Source organism: Saimiri boliviensis, chromosome 4, assembly GCF_048565385.1.
Source record: "Saimiri boliviensis isolate mSaiBol1 chromosome 4, mSaiBol1.pri, whole genome shotgun sequence".
Lineage (NCBI taxonomy): Eukaryota > Metazoa > Chordata > Mammalia > Primates > Cebidae > Saimiri > Saimiri boliviensis.
Window position 1 is genome coordinate 107927086 of NC_133452.1, and position 23973 is coordinate 107951058.

Below are 23973 nucleotides of genomic sequence, written 5' to 3' on the forward strand. Positions count from 1 at the left end.
AAGGAGAGTTTTAAGAAGGGATGGATATGTTGTGTCAATGCCACACATGGGGCCACATTTAGCAAGATGAATGGCAAAATAATAAATTAATTTGGCAACTAAGACAGCACAGATAAGTTTTGCCCTAGCATACATGGGGTGTACGAAGGATGGCTAATGGCAGTGGGTTGAAGAGTGAATGGAAAGAAAACAAATGGACTAAGTGTTCACTGCTTTACCAGGGAACCTGGTGGTCTCATGGGGTGGAGGGGGAAGATGGTAGCTACAAGGGCCTAAATGGTAAGGACAAAGATTTGTTAGTAGCAGCGATGTGAACATATTTCTAGCCTGCAGGGAAGGGAACAATTAGAGGAAGACGTGGAAAATAGAGGAAAACAGTCAAGAGAGAAGTCTTGGCTCCAGTGAGATGCCAGGGAGACACAGATCAACATTTTCCTCTAAGATTGGACAGAGAGAGGTGAGGACGAGTAGCTATAAACAAGTGTGTTGTCATTCCATTTTTTTTAATGTACCTGTGAATGTGTTTGTACATAAAAACCGCTGTATCAGAAACATTTCCATATTTATTGTCACGTGACTAGACATGGTATAGGGAGTTTAAAGGGAGTTCATTTCTGAGCCTGAGTCCCTCAGTTTTATTTCTCGAGTCGACCCATAGTCATCTGCTGGCATGGTACAAGTGGCCAGGTGACAAGTAGTTTAGGGAAAAAATGTTCTATTTTAATGTCTATTTAGAAGTTATATACTCTTTCATCATGACTGTATTTCAGAGAAATGTATTCTAGCATTGTGTGACTTGCTAGTAAGATTAACAAAAACATTAAAGGAAGTATAACAGTCTAGGGAGTTGGCTATTATTAAGACAATATAGAAAAAATAAATTAAACTTTCAGAATGAATGGTCTAGGGAGTGATCATGGGAGGAGTCTGCCTAAGTTAAGGAATGGAAGCTTTGGGGCCAAAGGAGGTCAAGGAAAGTCTGAGGCCAGTTTTTAGGCAATTGTTCATGGCAGGGTGTAATAGAGGTCCACAGGGTTCAGGCAGATTCTATAAATGCGGGAGGCAGCAGTGTCTTGTCTTCCACAGCAAGTGGTGGGGATCACACAGAAAGGACTAAGGGCAAAGGTTTATGACCCAGGAAGAGTATAGGCTCAGTGTGGCCAGAGCTTCCGCGTTTTCAAAAACAGCCAGATATCTGTATTTTATGCAAAAATCTCTTAAATTTTTAATAAATTGTAGGTTCATTTTAAAAATTACTTTTAAATGCTTTTTTAAAAAACATTCTACAAACCAAACTAACATCTAGTGTACAGGATTTGGCTCTTGAGCCACCTATTTCCAACCTTGATTCTATACAGCTGTTCCTCATATTATAAGTAGTGTACTATGTTCTGAATGTTTCTGTTTCTTCAAAACTCATACATTGAAATTCTAACCCCCCAAGTTATTGTATTAGGAGATGGTGCCTTTGGGAGGTGATTAGGTCATGAGGGTGGAGCCCTAATGAATGGTGTTGGTGCCGAAATAAAAGAGGCCCAGAGAGCTGACTTACCCTGTCCACTGTGTGAGAACACAGGGAAAAGGCACCATCTAGGAATCTGGTAACAGGCCCTGACCAGATACTAAATCTGCCAGCTTCTTGCTCTTGGACTTCCCAGTCCTCAGAACTGTGAGAAATGAATTTTTGTTGTTTATAAGCAACCAGCATATGGCATTTTGTAATAGCAGCTCAAATGGACTAAGACGTGAGGTTTTGGCTGTTTTTTCATTTGTTCGTTTTTAGAGACAGGGTCTCACTCTGTAACTCAGGCTGGAGTGCAGTGGCATGATCATAGCTCACTGCAGCCTCCAACTCCTGGAGTCAAGTGATCCTCTCACCTCAGTCTCCCAGGTATCTGAAACTGCAGGCAAGTGCTACCATGCCTGACAGTTTCCTTTATTTTCTCTAGAGATAGGGTCTCGCTGTATTGCCTAGGCTGGTTTCTAAATCCTGGCCTCAAGCAATCTTCCCACCTTGGCCTACCAAAGTATTGGGATTACAGGTGTGAACCATCGTGCTGAGCCCTAGAAAAGATTTTTCCCCCCATTTATATCCTGCCCTTGAGAGAAACCTATTGCTTACTCTTGCATTTGTCTCAACCTGGATTCCTTTCTTTCTTACCATAAGCCTTGGTTTAAATGGCACCTTCACATCTAGTCTTTCTCTTGAGGGTTCCCAAACCCAACAACCATACCAAAACATGGATTGTCGTTGTTTCCATTGTTGTTTTTTTATGTTTATTTTGACTTTTACTGCTAAGCACTTTACATTCACTACTCTACAATTTTGACGTCTATATCACCCAGGGTTCAACCAGGAATGCACAACTAGCAGGAGATGATACATATATAGATATATAGAGAAATATAGACTTATTACAAGGTAGGCTTACACAATTGTGGGACTGGATAAACAAATCCAAAATCCACAGGGCAGGCCATCAGGAACTCTCCCGCACAGGCTGAAGCTCCTATCCATAAGCGGTTGTCTCCTTCAGGGAAGTCTCAGCCCTAGTTTTAAGGCCTGTCAACTGATTGAATCAGACCCACCCAGACTATTTAGAATGCTCTTCCTTATTTAAAGTCAACTAATTATGGATGGACTCACATTTACAAAGTACCATTTCCATAACGCCTAGGTTGAATAGCTGGAACTACAGCTTAACCAAGTTAACATATCCCAAAAACCCTATCACAAATATATTCTAAATATTTCACATAGTGTAAACATTATCCTAAATATTTTAGCCAGGACACTCTTTTGAGGTTCTATGATTGTACCTTTTTTGTAGATGAGGAAATTCAAACTCAGAAGAAGAAAACTTCTCCAGTGTTTTGCAGCTAGTAAATGGAGGTGAGGTTTAACCTAGTTAATCAGACTCCTAAACTAACCAGCTGAGCCAATTTGCCCTGCTGCCTCCTCGGAGCAGACTATGATTAAGTGCCTTAAAAGCTACAGATCAGCTGTACTCGCTTTTGTGTTTTAAGCGCCTAGCCTGGCATATAGTAGGGACCCAATTATTGAATTAGCTGGTTAATGTATAAGATTTAAAATGTTCTGTGTTTCCTCAAGGGAAGATCAATGAAATCCTTTTAGTGAGTTCTTCAAACTGAAAATACCTAAAAACAATTTTCATAATTTCTATTTAAATGTTCTTTGGTTATCTAAAAAAATTAAGCTGTTATTTAGTTTGGAGCTGAAGATATTAAGTAAAATAGCTCAAGCTAGGTTTTTTTTCTAAATTGTGCCATTTTTCAGAATGTAGCTTTATACCTTATCATAATATAAAGCCAAATTTTGTATTTAATTAAAATTCAGTATCTTTATGAAAATACAGGAGCTATTTTCTTCATGAATTCTTTCTTTGCAAACTAGATAGAATATGTTTGAATTTGTTTGGTGACAAAAGCAAAATTGGGAATTTTCCATATTTAACTATTTACTAAGTCTGGTATTAAAATATATATTTGATCTTTGTCCCTGGTTCCTGGCACATAACTCCTAAAACCCTTGGAATCTCTGGAATGATAAGTGTCTATTGCATGCTAATAAGACTATTGCTGTCCAGAGGCCCTTAGGTAGCTTCAAAATGGGGACTGGCCATCCAAAAGAGCAAGCCTTGACAAGAAGCTTGGACCTTTCAGCCCTACCCGCCAATCACTGACTGGGTAGGGGAGAGGGCTGGAGATTGCGTTAATCACCAAAGGCCTGAGATTCAATCAATCATGTAATGAAGTCTCCACAGAAATCTCTAGAGGACTAGTTCAGAGGGCTTCCAAGTTGGTGAACACATTAAGACACTAGGAGGCTGGTGCTACCTGCACCCCGCCCCATATTTTGCCCTCTTCCATTGGGCTATTCCTGACTTGTATACTTTATAACAAATCAGTAGTAGTAAGTAAAGCGCTTTCCTGAGTTATGTGACTTGTTCTAGCAAGTTACAGAACTTGAAGGTGTAGTGTGGGACCCCCTAGTTTATGGCTGGTCCATCAGAAGTATGGGTAGCCCAACACTTCTATAACTGGCTTCTGAAGTAGGGGCAGTCGTGCAGGACTGAGCCCTTTAACTTTCGAGATCTGACAAAAACTCCAGGTAGATAGTGTCGGAATTGAATTGTCCATGTCTTGAGCCAATCTTGTGACACTTTGATAGGTGCTGTGAATTGGCCAGTTAGTAGTTGCTTGAATAAATCCTGTGCCCAGGAACACCCATTTATCCTTTAAAATTGTGACTCACAGGAACTTCTTTACATTAAGCTAAAAATCTGTCCCTCTGAGGCTGCTGTCCAGGAGCTGACAATGTTCCTGGGCTCCTGAAGAATAGCCTCCAAACCACTTGCAAAATCTTTTATATAGTCTTTTCTTACTAAATCAGAATTTGTTTATATTTGGCAGGGCTATTTTAATCACCTTAGCCTATCCTTTGTCAACCTAAATAACAGAGAGGCTCTCCAAAAGAAAATGGCGTTTCTTTGAGAAAAGAGCACTTTAATGAGAATCCATAAGTAACAGTTCTCCAAAGCTCCAGTGCTGACCTGGGAGTCTTGTGATAGTAGTCCTGCAGCTCAGCCCTGAGTCAGTTTTCTATCTGCTCTGATCTTGATGTCCAACAATAGTTGTCCTTCATCCATCTCTCAGAGGTGCTTACCCTTTTACCCTAGATTCTGAGTGCCTGAGCCTTGAATCTATTATTTCTAAATAAATGGATTTTTTTCAGCTTTTGTTTTTTAAATTGAGGTAAAATTCCTCATAAGGTTAACCATTTTAAAGTATACAGCTAAGTGTCATTCACTACATTTACAATGTAGTGCAAACCTCACCTCTATCTAGTTCCAAACCATTTTCACAACCCCAAAAGGAAATCACATACCCAGTAAGCACCCTAGTCTCTGGCAGCCACTAATCTGCTTTGTCTATGTGAATTTACCCATTCTGAATATTTCATGTAAATAGAATAAGAAAATACGTGAGCTTTTATGACCGGCTTCACTTAGCACAATATTTTCTAGGTTCATCTACATTGTATTATGTATTAGTACTTCATTTATTTTTACTGCTTGATATAGTTGGGCTCTGTGTCTCCACCCAAATCTCATCTTGTAGCTCCCATAATTCCAATAGTTGTGGGAGGGACTCAGTGGGAGATAATCGAATCATGGAGGTCTTTCCTGTGCTGTTCTCATGATAGTGAATAAATCTCATGGGATCCAATGGTTTTAAAAATGGAAGTTTTCCTGCACAAGTTCTCTCTTACATGGCCTGCTGCCATCCATGTAAGAGGTGACCTGATCCTTCTTACCTTCCATCATGATTGTGAGGCCTCTGCAGCCATGTGGAACTGTAAGCCCGTTAAACCTCTTTTTCTTCTCAGTCTCAGGTATGTCTTTGTCACCAGCATGAAAACAGACTACTACAATGCTGAATTCTACTGTATGTATATGCAACATTTTGTTTATCCTGTCATCAACTGATAGACATTTAGTTGTTTCTGCCTTTTGGCTATTGTGAATAGTGCTACTGTCATGAACATTTGTGTGCACGTATTTGTTTGAATACTTGTCCTCAACTATTATGGGAATACCTAAAGGTGGAGTTGATGGGTTATATGATAATTCTGTGTTTAACTTTTAAATCTTTAAATTATTTTCCATTGTGGCTACACTATTTAACATTCTAACTAGCAATGTATGAGTGTTTCAGTTTCCTCACCAACACTTACAACATCCTCACCAACACTTACTTTCCCTTTTTAAAAATTATAGCCAACTAATGGGTGTGAGGCGGCATCTCATTGTGGTTTTAACTTGCATTTCTCTAATCACTAATCAATTGAACATTTTTTCATATTTGTTGGCCATTTGTATACCTTCTTTGAAGAAATGTCTATTCAAGGCTTGAGCCCATTTTTAAATGGTGTTGTTTTTGTTGTAAATTTGTATTTTGTATTCTAGATATGAATACTTTATGTATTCTGAATATTCAACCCTTCTCAGATATATAATTTGCAAGTAAAATTTCTTCCATGTCTTTTCACTTTCCTGATAGTGCTTTTTGATATACAGAAGTTTTTAATTCTGATGAAGTTCAATTTATCTATTTTTGTTGTTTTTGCTTGTGATTTTGGTATTGTATCTAAGCATCTACTGCCAAATGCAAACTCATGTTTTCCTGTATGAGTTGTAGAGTTTTAGCTCCTTCATTTTGGGTCTCTGATCAATTTTGAGTTGATTTTTGTATATGGTGGGAGGAAGGAGTTTGACTTCAATGTTTTGCATGAGGCTATCCAGTGTGTCCCAGCACCATTTGTGAAGGAAATTATTCCATTTCCAGTAAGTGGTTGTATTAGTCCATTCTCATACTGCTATGAAGAAATACCAAAGACTGGGTAGTTTAAGAAGAAAAAGCGGTTTAGTGGACTTACAGTTCCATACGGCTGGGAAGAACTCACAATCACGGCAGAAGGCAAGGGAGGAGCAAAGGCACATCTTACATGATGGCAAGCAAGAGAGCATGTGCAGGGGAACTGCCCTTTATAAAACCATCAGATCTCAGGCTGGCCACAGTGGCTCATGCCTGTAATTCCAACACTTTGGGAGGCTGAGGAGGGCAGATCACCTGAGGTCAGGAGTTCAAGACCAGCGTGGCCAACATGGTGAAACCACATCTCTACTAAAAATACAAAATTAGCCAGGTTTGGTGGTGTGTGCCTATAATCCCAGCTACTGAGAAGCTGAGACAGGAGACTCACTTGAACCTGGGATGCAGAGGTTGCAGTAAGCTGAGATCGTACCACTGCACTCCAGCCTGATAGAGCAAGACTCCATCAAAAAAAAAAAAAAAGAAATATATATGTATACCACCAGATTTCATGGGACTTATTCACTGTCATAAGAGCAGCACAGGAAAAAACCTGTCCCCATGATTCAATTACCTCACACCAGGTCCCTCCCATGACACATGGGGATTATGGATCTGCAATTCAAGATAAAATTTGGCAGGGGACACAGTCAAACCATATCAGTGGTCTTAGCACTCTTGTTGAAAATCAATGTACTATACAAGTATGGATTTACTTCTGGAGGTCTTGGCACTCTTGTTGAAAGTCAATCTACCATGCAAGTATGGATTTATTTCCAGATGGTATGGTAGATTGATTTCCATATGGTAATCTACCATTTAATACAGTATGGTAGATTAATTTCCATATGGTAATCTACCATTCCATACAGTATGGTAGATTGATTTTCAACAAGAGTGCAGATACCACTGATACAGTTTGGCTGTTTTCCTGCCCAACTATTTTAATTCTATTCAGTAGATATATATGTCTGCTTTTATGGTGGTAATATATTGCTTTCATTACTTTAGCTTTGTGGTAAGTTTTGAAATCTTAAATTGTGACTCCTCCAACTTTGTTTTCATTTTTCCTGATTGGTTTATCTATTTAGGGTCCCTTGAAGTTCCATATAAATTTTAGAATCAGCTTTCCCGTTACTGAGAAAAAAGTTGTTAGGATGTTTGCTAACTATTGCATTGATTCTGTAGATCATGTTGGATAATATTGCAATCTTAACAATTTTAACTCTTCCAGTCCATAAACACAAGATGTCTTTTCACTTGTTTAGGCCTTTCAGCAATTTTTTGTAGTTTTCTGTGTACAAGTTTGGCCCTTTGATTTCCTTTGTTAAATTGGTTCTCTAAGTATTTTATTCTTCTTGATGATACTGCTTTTTAATTTTATTTTCAGATTGTTAATCACTAATGTACAAAAATAAAAAGTGTTGAATCTGTGTCCTCCAATGTTGCTGTATTTACTCATTAGCTCTAACAGTTTTTTGTGGATTATGTATGATTTTCTATATATAAGATCATGTCACATGCAAATAAAGATAATTATACTTCTTCCTTTTTAATTTGAATGCCTTCTATTCCTTCTCCTTGTCTAATTGTTTTGGCCATAACTTCCAGTACAATGTTGAATAGAAGGAGGCATCCTTGTCTTGTTCCTGACCTAAGGGAAAATGTTTTCAGTCCTTCATAATTATATTAGCTATGTGTTAAATGAATGGCTTTAAGAGCCATCAATTGCAACAGAACATGTTGTCTAGTATAGCCATTTTTCCTACAATTTTTTCTCCAATGTATAAAGGTATATTCCTAAGTATTAAAAACATATCTCGATGGTTCAATTTCTATGTCTTGGTCAGCACAAGATTGGAAAATGGCCAAGGGTTATAAAATATTTCGTTCATGTTAATCAGATGAAAGTTTCAAGCCTTAGAAATAGCCTTCAGGGGTGCACTGAAGCCAAATCGCAAGAGCCAATTATTATTATTTCATAAACTCTGTTCTGTCACGTTGCTTGCATATCTTGAATCTGGTGATTGAGGGAGTATTCATGCCATGAAAACTGACAATCACTACAAATCAAGACTTTTTTGGAGTGCTTGCTACTGACACAGGATTTTTTTGAGGCACTTCAATAACCGGAGACCTCCATGACCGGCAGGGCCTCTCCTCAAGTTTCACTCATGCCCAGTGGCCTTGCTCCGCCCACTTGGTACAGCAAGCTGCCCTTGGCTCACACTACCGGTTCAGGTCCTGTGCTCACAGCAGGGTCCGCACTCAGGCTTCGGCTGGGCCCTGCATGCGAAGACCTGGTTATGCCTTGGGCACCGGCTTCTGGATGAGGGGAAGGTGGTGGTGCCTGAAAACTTCAGAGACATGAGCAACTGCAGAACCCCAAAGAAGGTGTTACAGCATGCTTGCTCCCACCCCTGCTCCAACCCGTAGCTTCTGGGTTGGCCCTGCCACAAATTGCTGTTGCATGGGGCAGCTGCCCAGCACTGGCACAGGGCAAGAGGGCTATGCTGTCACAGTCCTTCTCTGCCCACTGTTCAGCATGTCCCAGGTTCTTGTCTTGCATCCAAGAAGAATTGAGGTTATGCTGAGTGAACAAGGCAGAAAGAGTTATATTGAGCAACAGAACAGCTCTCAGCAAAGAGGGGACATGAAGTGGGTAGCCCCAACCAAAGGCAGGTAGTCCCAACCTGTGGCTGAGTCGAGTTTATATGGGATAGTGCAGTGACTGCTGATTGGTCCATGGGAAGCCTGGAAAAAGCACCATTCAATTGGCTAAAAAGCATTGAGGAAGTCCTTACTCTGGTAGGGGACTTTACCTGGAACTGACAGCTTGATTTTCAGATTTCAGGCTGTCTTTGGCTTGGACGCCAGGTTTCACCAGAACTTGCCCCTATCTGCCTAGGAATTTGTCTGCCTCCTGTCACTGTCATTAGCAGCACACCCCCTGGGCCTGCTCCAAACTCTGATGTTCACTGTTTGGTAAACTCATGCCAAATATTCCCCTGCATCATTTGCTCTTAACAATGTGAAATGCTGTGGCTGATGTTACAGAGCTGTGGTAAGAAGCCTTGGTGTAGCCGGATGTTTAACATAGCACGAGGCTGAGAATGTGTCTACAAGGTCAATATGTTCTGTCTTATAGCTCATCTTTGTTTCACTTTATCCATATTAATTTATCTCTCTTGGTTCTGTGTGTTTCATTGTTTTGGGAACTTACATTGGAATCTCACATCACTTAATAATTAGACAGTTTTATCAACAGTAATTATAGATTCTCTTTTTAGGTCTTGCAAATCTGAAAAGAAGGGCTGTTACAGAGAAAACATCATAAAAGAAGGCATGAAAAAATGTTCTTCAATTAAACTACTGAAAGAAAGCGGAACTCCTTTCTCAGAAGTAAGGGCTAGTAAGGACTGTGCAATTTTTGTTGCTATCTTAAGCTAATTATAAGCTGTGCACTAACCTTATATGTTGTATATACCCAAACTAACTATATTGTTTGCTCGAAATGGTATCCTGGTAAATTCAGAGACAAGGCCAATGACATCTTAGCTCAGATAATACATTTCTTTTCTTAAATATCTTGACTTCAGAGATGGTCAATTCCTATTCTTTTTTTTTTTTTTTTTTGAGACGGAGTTTCGCTCTTGTTACCCAGGCTGGAGTGCAATAGCATGATCTCAGCTCATCGCAACCTCCGCCTCCTGGGTTCAGACAATTCTCCTGCCTCAGCCTCCTGAGTAGCTGGGATTACAGGCACATGCCACCATGTCCAGCTAATTTTTTGTATTTTTTTTTTTAGTAGAGACGGGGTTTCACCACGTTGACCAGGTTGGTCTCGATCTCTTGACCTCGTGATCCACCCTCCTCAGCCTCCCAAAGTGCTGGGATTACAGGCTTGAGCCACCGCGCCCGGTTGGTCAATTCCTATTCTATTCCAGGCTGGTTGACTTGCCTTCTATTAATCCGAATCATTTTAATGTGGAAAGACAGGTCCCTTATACTGTTACCAACCAATGAACAGGCCTCAAACTCCTCATCCTTGGCCACAGCACTTAATCTTCATCTGATAATATCTGATAAACATCATCTGATGTGATCATATGTAATTGGATTCATTATTATCTAAAGGGCAACAGACACTGAATTTTTAACTATTCAATCACACAATCCGCCCACTGAATTATCTCTACTTTTTCTGACTTCCTCTACATTGTCTGGGTAGTAAGCTATTATTTTCAATATTTGGCATAGTTTAATACATATGGTGCTGCTGCTTATAGAAAATAGGACAAAGTTTGAATTTACTTCAAGGTAGAATGTAATTTAAAATTACTAGATTGTTTTCTAAATATCTAATCTATGCCATGGTGGGGTTTTGAAATAATTACTAACTCCAATAAACACTGAGACAGAAACCAAAATTACTACAGCATCTATTTTTACAGTGTTGCCAGAAATAACCATTTCTGGTCTTGGGTCAATGAGTACAACACATTTTTTTAACATAGTAGGAACTTATTTATAGATCTATGTTTGTCTGCTTCCCAGTACACAGGCCAGCAGTTCTCTTTGGACTGAACTTATCTATATGTTACTGTAGTAAAAAGCAAAGCAAACTACTCAGTGTGCAAACCCCAAAGAAAAAAAATGTCCTCCAGTATTCCTGTGGTTTACCACTAGGGGAACTAAAGAGTCAGTCATCCAAGATACGTGACCAAGAGGCACCTAGAAGATATAAGATGACATAAATCATGTAGAATTTGCCAAATAATTCCGCAAATGGGCTAAAAACATATGATGCTCTCGAAATAAAATCCTTACCAACTCTATTTCCCAAAATAAATTTTTCTTTTCTCATGCTTTTTTCCTATATAGCCCATGCACATGAAGACTTAATTTCTTTCCAGCATTTTAACAGAATTTCCAAACATTTATCTTTTTAAATATCTATATCCTTTTAAGTGGCAAAAGAAAGAGTCACTAATTAAGTATGCTGAGGGAAATTCAATTCATTACAAATTATCTAGGAGCTGTACGCACCATTCTGGCTATGAAGAATCAATCCTACTCAGGGAACTAATGAGCCCTAGATTCTCCATTAAATTGGTGCCTGTCACTTAAAATCATCCACAGATGGATATGTACCTGCATGTGGTGTGAATTATTTATCTGTAAATAGTACATATACCCAGTTTTCTTTTAAAAAAGGAATTTATTTGCTATAGACTTTAAAATCTGTCTTTTTCACTTGTACTGTTTTATAATTTATCAGAGCTTGAATTTAAAGCTATTTCTTCAGTCACCAAGTGACAATAATATACAAACCTTGAAATGATATGCAATGCAAAAACAACATGACTGTTAATTAAATCATATCTGTGCTTCTTAAAGCTAGCTTATATCTGTCACCAAATAGCAAGAGAACTTCCACACCCCTCCCCACCTCCAGAAGAAAATTAACATACTTGATTCTTTTTCCATTTCCCTCTTCATTGCTGATGTCCAGCTTCCTTCATGGCTATTACAGCTACTGAGCATAGTCATATGACAGCATATGTAGACTCCTAATGGCTCAGGTGAAAACAAATGCATAAATAGAGAAATAGGCTGAAATCCTTGTGGGCAAGGAAGGCGAGGTCTGGCAAAGGCAAGCTCCCTCTAGAGGAAAACTTGGATGAGAGAGCACACTGATAGTAAGAACACAGTCCCAAAACTCAGGGAGATTTAGACATCTCAAGAATGCTTTTGTTTTTGTTTTCCATTGCATGCTATTTTAAAAATACATGCAATTCATTCTAATTACCATATTTAAATAACAGTATAAGAATGCCTACAAATACAGAGGGGAGATGTTGGCCAGTGTTTCCTCCAGAAAAGTGGAGAGGCAGAGGGAGAGGGAGAAGGGGGGTTGGGGGAGAGAGAGAGAGAGAGAACGCCCGCAACACCCGCACAGTGGCAATTTCAATCACATCCTTCCATTTATGGGCATTGCCGCATGATTAAACCTCAATAAATATAGTGCATCCACCCAAATTTCCAAGCAAATATTGAATTTTTTTTTAATTTGATAATACCCGCAAAATGTGAAAACCTAAAAATGAGAGTCAATAGAAATATTTAACATAATGCCTCTAATGAGATAACCCATGAAAAACTTTATAATCAAAATGTACAGGGAAATCTCTCTCAAAGTTTCACATTCAGCTGACACGAATTTTAAGGTCATCATTGCTTTAACTTAAAAATTTTTTAAATTTTCAATTTTTCTTTGAGAGTTGAGAGTGGTAGGCTGGTGTCAATACCAAAACAAGTTTAATAAATTAATGAGTCTGTCCTACATAAAACTTTGAAGGAAATAAAGTTGCATTGTGCACCCTGCTTTGGTGAATTTGTTTTTTACATCTATATATATATATTTTTTTTTGAGACAGAATCTTGCCCTGCCACCTAGGCTGGAGTGCAATGGTGCAATCTCAGCTCACTACAACTTCTGCCTCCTGGGTTCAAGTGATTCTTATGTATTAGCCTCCTGAGTAGCTGGATTACAGACATACACCACCACACCTGGCTAATTTTTGTATTTTAGTAGAGACAGGGTTTCGTCATGTTGGCCAGGATGGTCTTGAACTCCTGGCCTTATGTGATCTACCCACCTCAGCTTCCCAAAGTGCTCATTAAAGGCATGAACCACTGCACCATTGGTCATATTTATTTCAGAGTCTGTGTGTGTGTGCGTGTTGGTGCGTGTGTGTGTATGTGTGTGTGTGGTGAGTGCATATGCAAAAAAAAAAAAAAACAAGATAAATTTGAAGTCTTTTTGTTCTTCATCCCCTCTCCCTTGCACCTTAGTCACCTCGAGAGTCACATGGGTTTACTTTGTATCTATTTTTATATTTTCTCATACATATGTAACATGGATACAATATTATTGTTTCTGTGCCTTTTAAAATTTGCATAAATGCAGGCCAGGCACGGTGGCTCATGCCTATAATCCCAGCACTTTGGGAGGCCGAGGCGGGTGGATCACAAGGTCAGGAGTTCGAGACCAGCCTGGCCAAAATGTTGAAACCCCGTCTCTACTAAAAATACAAAAATTAGCTGGGCGCGGTGGCACGCATCTGTAATCCCAGCTACTCAGGAGGCTGAGGCAGAAGAATTGCTTGAACCTGGGAGGTGGAGGTTGCAGTGAGCCGAGATCGTGCCATTGCACTCCAGCCTGGGTGACAGACTGAGACTCCGTCTCAAAAAAAAGAAAAAAAAAAAATTTGCATAAATGCTATGACCTCTTCAATCTGCTTTCTTATTTCTCTACATTCTGAAGCTTGTTTTCTCCATTCAACATACATTTTTAGTATGAATGCCAATAGTATTTTTTATTGGAAGGATATGTATGTATGTTTGTTTCTGCACAACAGCTTCCTGGTGATACACAAGATGCTGTTAATAGCATTCACAATAGGAAAGATGAGATGGGAATTAGTAGTGGGAGTTAGGACTTTTATTTTCCATTTTACACCTTCCAAGGAGTTTGAAATTTTACAGTTGTTGTCATCTTATAATAAAATAATTAATCAAAAGATACAAAAGTTTTATCCTGTTCATGTAGCAAGGGATATGAATATATTATGACAGGTTATATAGGTTAAATGCTTCTTCCCTGACAACACACCATGTTTCCCAGGTGAAATGCGACTGTGCAGGACACAGTGCATTATGATGAAAGCAATACAACTGTTAGAGAAGTTATAGGTTCTAAGGGGAGTGGGGCAAAAGATTATACAGAGGGAGGCAGCTAACTCAGCTTAGGGAAACCGAAGGAAATCTGTCTGCTAGGAATGCAATTAAAAGGAACAAAGAAGATGACTGACAGAGCCACGCATTACATGTACAGAGGAAATACATTGTAATATGAGGGAATAGATCCGATTTCAAGTACTGGTTTAGTCACTAACAACCCTGAGTTTGATTTATTTACTTAACTCTCTTATTTTAGTTTCTTCCCTCAATAAAATGAGACAAAAAGTTCTCATTCACTCATTTATTCGTTCATTCAGTAAATGTTTACTGAGGCTCTAGTAAGTGCCAGGCATGCTAGGCACTATTAAGTACTGGCAATATAAACAGAAACAACGCGGAGTCCATCCCTCATGGAATTCTGGAGGCTGGCAGAAGGTGGTGACTTCTGAGAACATCCCTGGGCAGATATGGTGTTGTTACAGCGGAGGCCAGATGATGGAGAAGAGAATAGTTCCTCTCAGGGTAACAGCAGGAGTCCTGGGATGGAATCCAAAAAGATTCCACTTTTTCTTGGAACTAGGGGAGCTCGGCTTCAACTAAGGCAAAGCAGATGAATTAGAACTATGGCCAGAAGAGGAAGATAACATGAGTGACAGAGAAGGGGATGTTTTATTTTTTTAAAACTTAAGATAAATGAGGATGTGAAATTTACTATATATCTTAATAGTTCATACCTTGAAATATCTTCAATTTTTTTAAGTATGTGAACTTTAAAATGGCCAACCGCATAAACTGTGTAACAGTAGTTCTCATGGGAGATGGATAAAATAGGGATGATAATAGCTACTTCACAGGAATGCTATAAAAAAGAATAAATTGCCGGGCGCAGTGGCTCACGCTTGTAATCCCAGCACTTTGGGAGGCCGAGAAGGGTGGATCACGAGGTCAAGAGATCGAGACCATCCTGGTCAACATGGTGAAACCCCGACTCTACTAAAAATACAAAAAATTAGCTGGGCATGGTGGCTCGTGCCTGTAATCCCAGCTACTCAGGAGGCTGAGGCAGGAGAATTGCCTGAACCCAGGAGGCGGAGGTTGCGGTGAGCCGAGATCGCGCCATTGCACTCCAGCCTGGGTAACAAGAGCGAAACTCCGTCTCAAAAAAAAAAAAAAAAAAGAATAAATTTTCAAACCTGTTAATATGTGATATAAACTTATAAAGGACTTTACAAGCATTAGTTTTTTTTTTTTTTTTTTTGAGACGGAGTTTCGCTCTTTTTACCCAGGCTGGAGTGCAATGGCGCGATCTCGGCTCACCGCAACCTCCGCCTCCTGGGTTCAGGCAATTCTCCTGCCTCAGCCTCCTGAGTAGCTGGGATTACAGGCACGTGCCACCATGCCCTGCTAATTTTTGTATTTTTAGTAGAGACGGGGGTTTCACCATGTTGACCAGGATGGTCTCGATCTCTTGACCTTATGATCCACCCGCCTCGGCCTCCCAAAGTGCTGGGATTACAGGCTTGAGCCACAGCGCCCGGCCAAGCATTAGTTTTTTATTATTATTTTATTTGGAGTTCTATTAATATAAAATATAGGTAATATTTTTCCTAGAGTTGTTTCATTCCCTGGGTTTGTGAACAAACTCCACAAGTCCAATTGGCCCTATCTATCTCAAGGATATTGTGGACAGCCACCTTAAACTTTTATGTATTTGTAAGGACTGTCATTCCTAGAGGGTGCATTATGTGATCTAGTTCAGCAGAGGCCTGGGAACACTTAGAGAAATATGACAAAATCCAGGAGGGGAATTCAGTGGGCATTAAAGTCAGAAACACACACACATACTCCCAGAACCTGAAAAGTCCTTACAGGGTTGGGCCTGTGAGGCAAATGGGAAATTTTAATCTCTGTCATCTTTGGATTTTTTTTTCTATTATTCCTAATTATAGCAAATATATTGTCATGAGCATCCGAAATATTAAAAACCATGTTCAGTGTCTTCTAAGCTAATAACAACTATGGTAAAATGTGTGTAGTATCTCTTTTTAAAAATATATTCACACCATTCTACCAAAAAGACAAATGCACCTGTATGTTCACGGCTGCACTATTCATAATAGCAAAAACATAGAATAAACTTAGGTACCTATAAATGGGGGACTGGATAAGAAAATATGAGACATATACTCCATGGAATACTACACAGCCATAAAAAATAATGAAATCATGCCCCTTGCAGCAACATGGATGCAGCTGGAGGCCGTCATCCTAAGTGAATTAACACATTAACACAGGAACAGAAAACCAAGCACTGCGTGTTCTCATTTATAAGTGAGAGCTAAACATCAGGTACACATGGACATAAAGATGGGAAAAATACACACTGAAGGCCAAAAGAGGGGAGGGGGAGAGAGGGGGGAAATGTTGAAAAACCACCTTCTGGATACTATGCTCACTACCTGGGTGATGGGTTCAATCATACCACAAACCTTAGCATCACACAATCTACCCTTGTAACAAACCTGAAAATGTACCCCTTGAATCTAAAAGTTGAGAACAAAAATCTTTACAATTTTTATCAGAGAATATACAGCATTCAATAGCTACATGTTTAGAAATGAATGGGCCTCGAGATAAAGCACTTTTGAAATAGCATGTTTTTTGTTTGTTTTCTGCAAACATAGTCAAGGAAAGAAATCTCATAGCCCAATACAATCAATAGCCTCAAAAGATTTTCCAATATTCTAATGATGTCTTATGCATACATACGGAATGCCTTATGCATACATAACTCAATGGTATGTCTTATGCATACACAACTCAAATTCAACAATTTCTAGTCATTATTTAAATGAGAGATTTAAGTATGTTAATAATTTAAGAGATGTTTACACAAAAAGCAATGCTTCGGACTTTGTAATTATCCAGTCCAAAAGAAAATTATAGGGAACTTCTCTGTACTTCCCAAAGGAAATGGAACAAAACAACTGAAAAGAAAAAAATAAAATATAACAAATATTTGGAAAACAAAAAGGAGAAATCATCATTTGAAGAACAAGTCGCCATGATCCATGCAACAGCTTTTGATAGTTTTTGAGAGAGAATTTTGGGCATGTGAGAGGCATACACATCTTTAGAAAAAGCTCCAAAGCTCATTCTCCTTTTGAATTGTTCTCCTTTTTAACCTTAGATGATGTGGAGATAAACTCAAAGCTCAAATATTAGGAGGAAATATCTGAAAGAACGTCATCGGCCAGACAGCACAATTCCTAGAAACAAAGAAAAACTAGAACAAAATCCAGTTAAGCAAATACTCTTGGCTGGAAACAGTGGCCCATGCTTGTAAATCTCAGTACTCAGAGAGGCTGAAGCCAAAGGACTGCCTGAGGCCAGGACTTCCAGACCAGTGTGGGCACTATAACAAGCCCCCATTTACACACACACAGACACACACACACACACACACACACACACACGGGAAACACTCTCTAGGTTCCCACCAAGCAGCAGAGAAGGGACAGAGGTGCAACAACTCATTTTGTAACAAATGGAATATGGTCCCAATAAAGAATTCCAGCTTATCCAAGCACAAAAATGAAAGTGTCTATTTTTTTCCAAAAACTACTACTCTATTGACACTCCACTTAGATGCATTTTCGCAAGTAGGTAATGTATTACCTCAAACACATATCAAACTGATTTCAAACTTGTTAACTTGCTTAGTAATTAAACCAGGGTGATTGTCTTTCTTAACAATGAATTTCTTCCACTTAAAATTTCTATCTCCCTTTTAATTTAAAGATCTTTTCTGCAGATGAGCTTGAGACTCCAGAGGCTTAGATGGGAGAACATGGAAGGGGTGTTGGGTCAGGAAATATGGAAATGTTTTTATGAGGCTACACAGAGAATGCTGGTTTCCTTTTCTTGGTGTTAACAGAGGCAGCCCTACATCCATGGTAAAGAGTTTGCCATTCTTATTCTTTTGTTGATATAGCTCCATTATCTAGAATTATCTCAAACAGCTTACCGAAGCACCATGGCCCAACTCAAGGGCCTCAGTCACACGCACACACTTGGAACTTTGGAGACAGTCTTGTCCTTTCTCCACCAGGATATGCCTCTATACCAACTTTCTACCACTTGGAAACACCAAGGCATGTCATCAAGCTCAATGGCTAAGTAAACAATCAGGAAACAGGAAACCGGTTTTCTTTTCTTACATAAGCTCACAAAACTTAAAAATGATTCTCTTTTTTAAGAGAATGTAGCTCCCAGTGAAAGCGCAAAGAACGAGAGGATGCCACACCTTCACATGAATTCTTGTTGCTCACGCACCAGGAGATTCCCGGCTAAGGAACCCCACGGGTCGCCAGCGCGACTCTCGTGACTGGCGAGGCAGTTTTGCCGGCGCCTTGGAGCGTAGGTTCTTGGTGCAGAGTCAGAAAAGCACCATCAATCTTAACGCCGCTGATTTAGTCGGTGCAGTGGGTTGCTCAGATTTCGGCGCTGAGAATCAATAAGCTGGACGTCCACTCAGAAACCCAACTACAAAGACGGTAATTATAAAGACCACAGATGGATAAATCTACAACGAAGGGAAGAAAACGGCCAAAAAAGGCTGAGAATACCCAAGATCAGAATGCCTCTCCCTCTGCAGCGGATCACCGTTCCTCATCAGCAATGGAACAAGGCTTGATGGAGAACGACTGTGTTCCAATTATAGAAGCAGGCTTCAAAATGTGGATAATGAGAAACTTCTTTGAATTAAAAGAACTTGTTTTAACCCAATCCAAAGAAACTAAGGACTTTGAAAAAAGATTTGACGAAATGTTAACAATACACAATTTAGAGAGGAATATAAGTGAATTGATGGAGCTGAAAAACACAATACGAGAACTTCGTGAAGTATGCACAAGTTTTAACAGCCGAATTGATCAAGCAGAAGAAAGGATATCAGAGGTCGAAGACCAACTCAATGAAATAAAACAAGAAGATAAGATTAGAGAAAAAAGGATAAAAAGGAACGAGCAAAGTCTCCAATATGGGACTATGTGAAAAGACCTTATCTACGCTTGATAGGTGTACCTGAATGTGACGAAGAGAATGAATCCAAGCTGGAAAATACGCTTCAGGACATTATTCAGGAAAATTTTCCCAACTTAGTAAGGCAGGATAATATTCAACTCCAGGTAATACAGAGAACACCACAGAGATATTCCTCAAGAAGAGCAACTCCAAGGCACATAATCGTCAGATTCACCAGGGTTGAAATGAAGGAGAAAATACTAAGGGCAGCCAGAGAGAAAGGTCAGGTTACCCACAAAGGGAAGCCTATCAGACTTACAGCAGATCTCTCAGCAGAAACCCTACAAGCCAGAAGAGAGTGGGGACCAATGTTCAACATCATTAAAGAAAAGAACTTTCAACCCAGAATTTCACATCCAGCCAAACTAAGCTTCATAAGTGAAGGAAAAATAAAGTTTTTTGTGAATAAGCAAGCACTCAGAGATTTCATCACCACCAGGCCTGCTTTACAAGAGCTTCTGAAAGAACCACTACACATAGAAAGGAACAAACAGTATCAGCCTTTCTAAAAAAATACCAAAAAAAGCATCAATATAATGAAGAATTTACATCAACTAATGGGCAAAATAGCCAGCTAATATTAAATGGCAGTATTAAACTCATATATATTATTATTAATTCTAAATTTAAATTGACTAAATCCCCCAATCCAAAGACAGACAGGCAATTTGAATAAAAAACTAAAACCCATCAGTATGCTGCATCCAGACCCATCTCACATTCAAGGATACACAAAGACTCAAAACAAGGGATGGAGAAGGATTTACCAACCAAACAGAGAGCTAAAATAAATAAATAAAAAGCAGAAGTTACAATTAAGCAACAAAGATCAAAAGAAGCAAAGAAGGACATTATATAATGATAAAAGGATCAATGCAACAACAAGAAGAGCTAAAGATCCTAAATATATACGCACCCAATACAGGAATACGCAGATATACAAGTCTTATAAAGAGACTTAGACTCCCACATAATAATAGTGGGAGACTTCAACATTAATATTAGACAGATCAATGAGACAGAAAATTAACAACGATATCTAGGACTTGAACTCAGATCTGGAACAAGTAAATGTAATTAACATTTATAGAACTCTCCACTTTAAATATACAAAATATACACTCTTATCAGTACCACATCATATCAACTTAGAAGTTTAAACGAAATGTTGGTTAGCTCCTTGTTTGTTATTCTCTTCCCTCATTTTCTTTTATATCTCCATTATTAAGGACAATTATAGGCATACCCATATTTAGATTGCATTCTAGCCCGGGCAATAAAGCAATACCCCCATCCTCTCTCCCTCTTCCTCTTTCTCTTTCTTCCTCTTCTTTATTCTTTAAAAAAAAAAAAAAGAAAAAGAAAAGAAAGAAAAAAAAAACTTCAACTATCTTTCATATGTTACAAAACAGAGGGAACAAGTCTTTTTTTAAGCATCAGCTGATACATTTTATATGAAAACACTGGAAATTTAAGATGATACCATTTTTATTGTCATGTTAGAGCTGGAAAAGACAGACAGCAAGGAAAATGAAGCTATTTTCTGAGGGAAAAAACTTTCCTTTGCTAATTGCCACAAGATTCCAGTTATCCCCGTGGGTGGAGAGTATGCATTATTAGGTCTGCCTTTTCCCATCATAATGCCTTGCACATGGTAGGTACTCTATAAAAAAAAAAAAAAAAAAAATAGCCGGGCGCGGTGGCTCAAGCCTGTAATCCCAGCACTTTGGGAGGCCGAGGCGGGTGGATCACGAGGTCAAGAGATCGAAACCATCCTGGTCAACATGGTGAAACCCCGTCTCTACTAAAGATACAAAAAATTAGCTGGGCATGGTGGCACGTGCCTGTAATCCCAGCTACTCAGGAGGCTGAGGCAGGAGAATTGCCTGAACCCAGGAGGCGGAGGTTGCGGTGAGCCGAGATGGCGCCATTGCACTCCAGCCTGGGTAACAAGAGCGAAACTCCGTCTCAAAAAAAAAAAAAAAAATGATTCTCTTGGCTAGAAAATCGTTCAAGACCAGAGATGTATCAAGGGTGGTGGAAAGGGCCCATCCCTTGCAGGCAATAGGCAGCAAATTGTCTGCAGAGAATTTAAAAATGACAATAAAATCAACGGTAAGTCTGCTATTGTATCATCACCACACATTGACAATCCTAAGTAATGTCAGTGATAAAATACTTCTCCCTATAAATAACTTTGGTTGGTCTAAGTTCTGAATAATACTGGTTATTGTGTGTATGTGCCTTTGATTAATAGATTTTTATTGTTATCCTTTGATAAATATTATATATGGAACCTAATTTGGAGAAATCCCCGTTAATCAGTTGGCTCCCGACACACAGGGATTCAGTAACTTGCATTCTTTATGATGAGTAAGTTTGTAAAAAATAAGGTTTGATTTGGACATAACCATTGTGGCATTTCATGTTTTTACTTTTAAATTGTGACTCAAAATTAAATAATGATATCACAGAAATCATAAAGAGAATGAAACAGAATTCGAGAACTTCCATTCTGTTATTCTATGTGGCCCTTTGGAATTTTTATTTGTGTTTCAAATGTAGCAGAGTAAAGCAGTGCAAACTGTGAGATATGAAACCATCTGGTTGGTACATGGTAATCTCAGTTTATATATGCAGTATTTTAATTAATTTGAATAATAGCTTTAAAGAGTTGATAAAATGCTTTCCTTCTTAAATTGTTAACTGAAGAATGAATCAAGAAAATAAAACATTAAATCAGTGGTATCATTTAGTAGTGGCAGATATATATATATATAAAGAGAGAGAGAAATGGATTCTTTCTCTGTCACCTGGCTGGAGTGCAGTGGCATGATCTCAGCTCACTGCAACCTCCGTCTCCTGGGTACAAGCAATTCTCCTGCCTCAGCCTCCCAAGTAGCTGGGATTACAGGTGCATGCCACCATGCCCAGTTAATTTTTGTATTTTTAGTAGAGACAGGGTTTCACTATGTTGACCAGGAGGGTCTGGATCTCTTCACCTAAGCCTTCCAAAGTGTTGGGATTACAGGCATCCACCACCATGCCCAGCCAGTAGTGGCGTATATTTTTAAAAGTATAATACTTAGGAATTCTTTCTCCCAGCATTCTCCATGCTTCAAATACTGACCAATGTGCAAAGTGGTCCAAGAGGACCACACTGAAGATGGTAAAGCTGAAATTAAAAAAAATTTCATTATTGGTCCTTTTCTATTTCTGGAAGACTGTTGGCAAGTCCATAGAAGAGAAGTTGAAACAACTGAATGGTGATGGGCAGACATAATTGTCTCTGTGGTCAATGATATGACACATACAGTGGTGTCAGACACAAATCAAAGAAATGATTCTCAATCTTTTTGCATATGTTCTGTAAGCAATTATTTGAATTTTTGCAGTGTTCACTCTTTTGAAAGCATTACTTTACACATAGCTCTTTTGGTATTTTGGAAAACAATCTATTCATTTAATTCTTACCTCATTGATGGGAAACACTGAAGAATGTGTCTGACAGTGACATAGACCTTCCCAGAGTAGATGGGATGCTCATTATAAAGCCACACAGTCTAAGTAAGTTAATTTTGATCTTCAAATATTATACAATCCGAAAGAAAATGTGGACCCCAGAGGATTAGCTTAAAATTATTTTCTGTTGCATTCAATTGTTTTTTCTGTGTTACTTTTTTTTTTTTTTTTGGTGTAAAATTTTAGATGAGGCTAATAAGATCCCAAAATATTTACAGGCAGCCCAAATCAGCCTTCAACAATGTACAGTGAAACAACAAGGTTTAAAGTTGTTGATTAAAGATCAAGACACAGAAATTATGAAGATGACGGTAATTATGCCATAAAACATAGAAGGGACCAAAAACCCACCAAATGGATCAAAGCGAAACCATCTGAGCTATAGCAGATGCAGAAAGAAATCTTCTCTGAACTTTTTTGTCATCTAACTAAAACAGAACTTAAGTGAGTCTGCTGCTACAAACACCCTTCACCTCCCAGAGGGGGTCTCCAGTTAGCAAGGCAACTGACCTTAAACACTGGGACATTTCCCCCAAAATATTGTGTAAACAAGCCTCACAGAATCTTTCATCCTTCAAAGCCCTAGCACCACTTCCACTCCCCTAATTAAGCTGGTACAGAAACTGCATCCCTAGATGTCTGGGGAGCTGCTTTCTCTATACAGTACTCTGACATGCGTAACCAATCTTCTGTTGATCTGTCTATTGTCCATTCCTGGGCTCCTGATCATTCAGACCTAAATTGGCAGAGCAAAAGTTTTCCCCCACAACAACATGTAACCAAATGAATGCTGACAGTTTAAAAAATCAAATTTTTAAGAAGAATACCAGGAGATTCTGGTTCATACATTGCTGGGTGTTAGAAAAAGGGCTAGAATTGAGCCACTTTATTGTTCTTACCAAGAAATGGACATTAGTTATAAAGCAAAGGATAAAATAAAGTCTCCGACTTTTGTGGCAGAAGAAAAACTTGGAAAGTTTTCACAAAATACGATAAAAATTTATATAAATTTACTGAAGGTACTTCAGTGAACATTTTTTGATTGAGACATTTGAAAGCTGCTAGAATAAATCTCAAAGAAAAAATGACATTCTCAGCATTGCAATTTCTGGATTATCATGAGATGGGATTCTTTTTGAATCTCTGCTGAACTTAATTAAGCTTAAGACCTTTGCCTACTAGTTGTAGGGAAATTCACAAGTATTGTTTCATGTGAATAAAAGC

General features: G+C 38.8%; 1 protein-coding gene across 7 annotated transcripts in view; it reads right to left on the bottom strand.

Moving 5' to 3' along the window:
* Positions 1–23973, bottom strand: part of LOC141584314 (uncharacterized) — a 224131-nt gene that overhangs the window by 163778 nt on the left and 36380 nt on the right. The window contains exon 1 of one of the 7 annotated variants that reach the window (XR_012517292.1): positions 11871–15199. The exons of the other annotated variants lie outside the window; for them this stretch is intronic. The gene's annotated coding sequence lies outside the window, so the exon portion shown is untranslated. Of the gene's footprint in view, positions 1–11870; positions 15200–23973 lie in introns of those variants that run through there. 7 annotated transcript variants of the gene reach the window in all.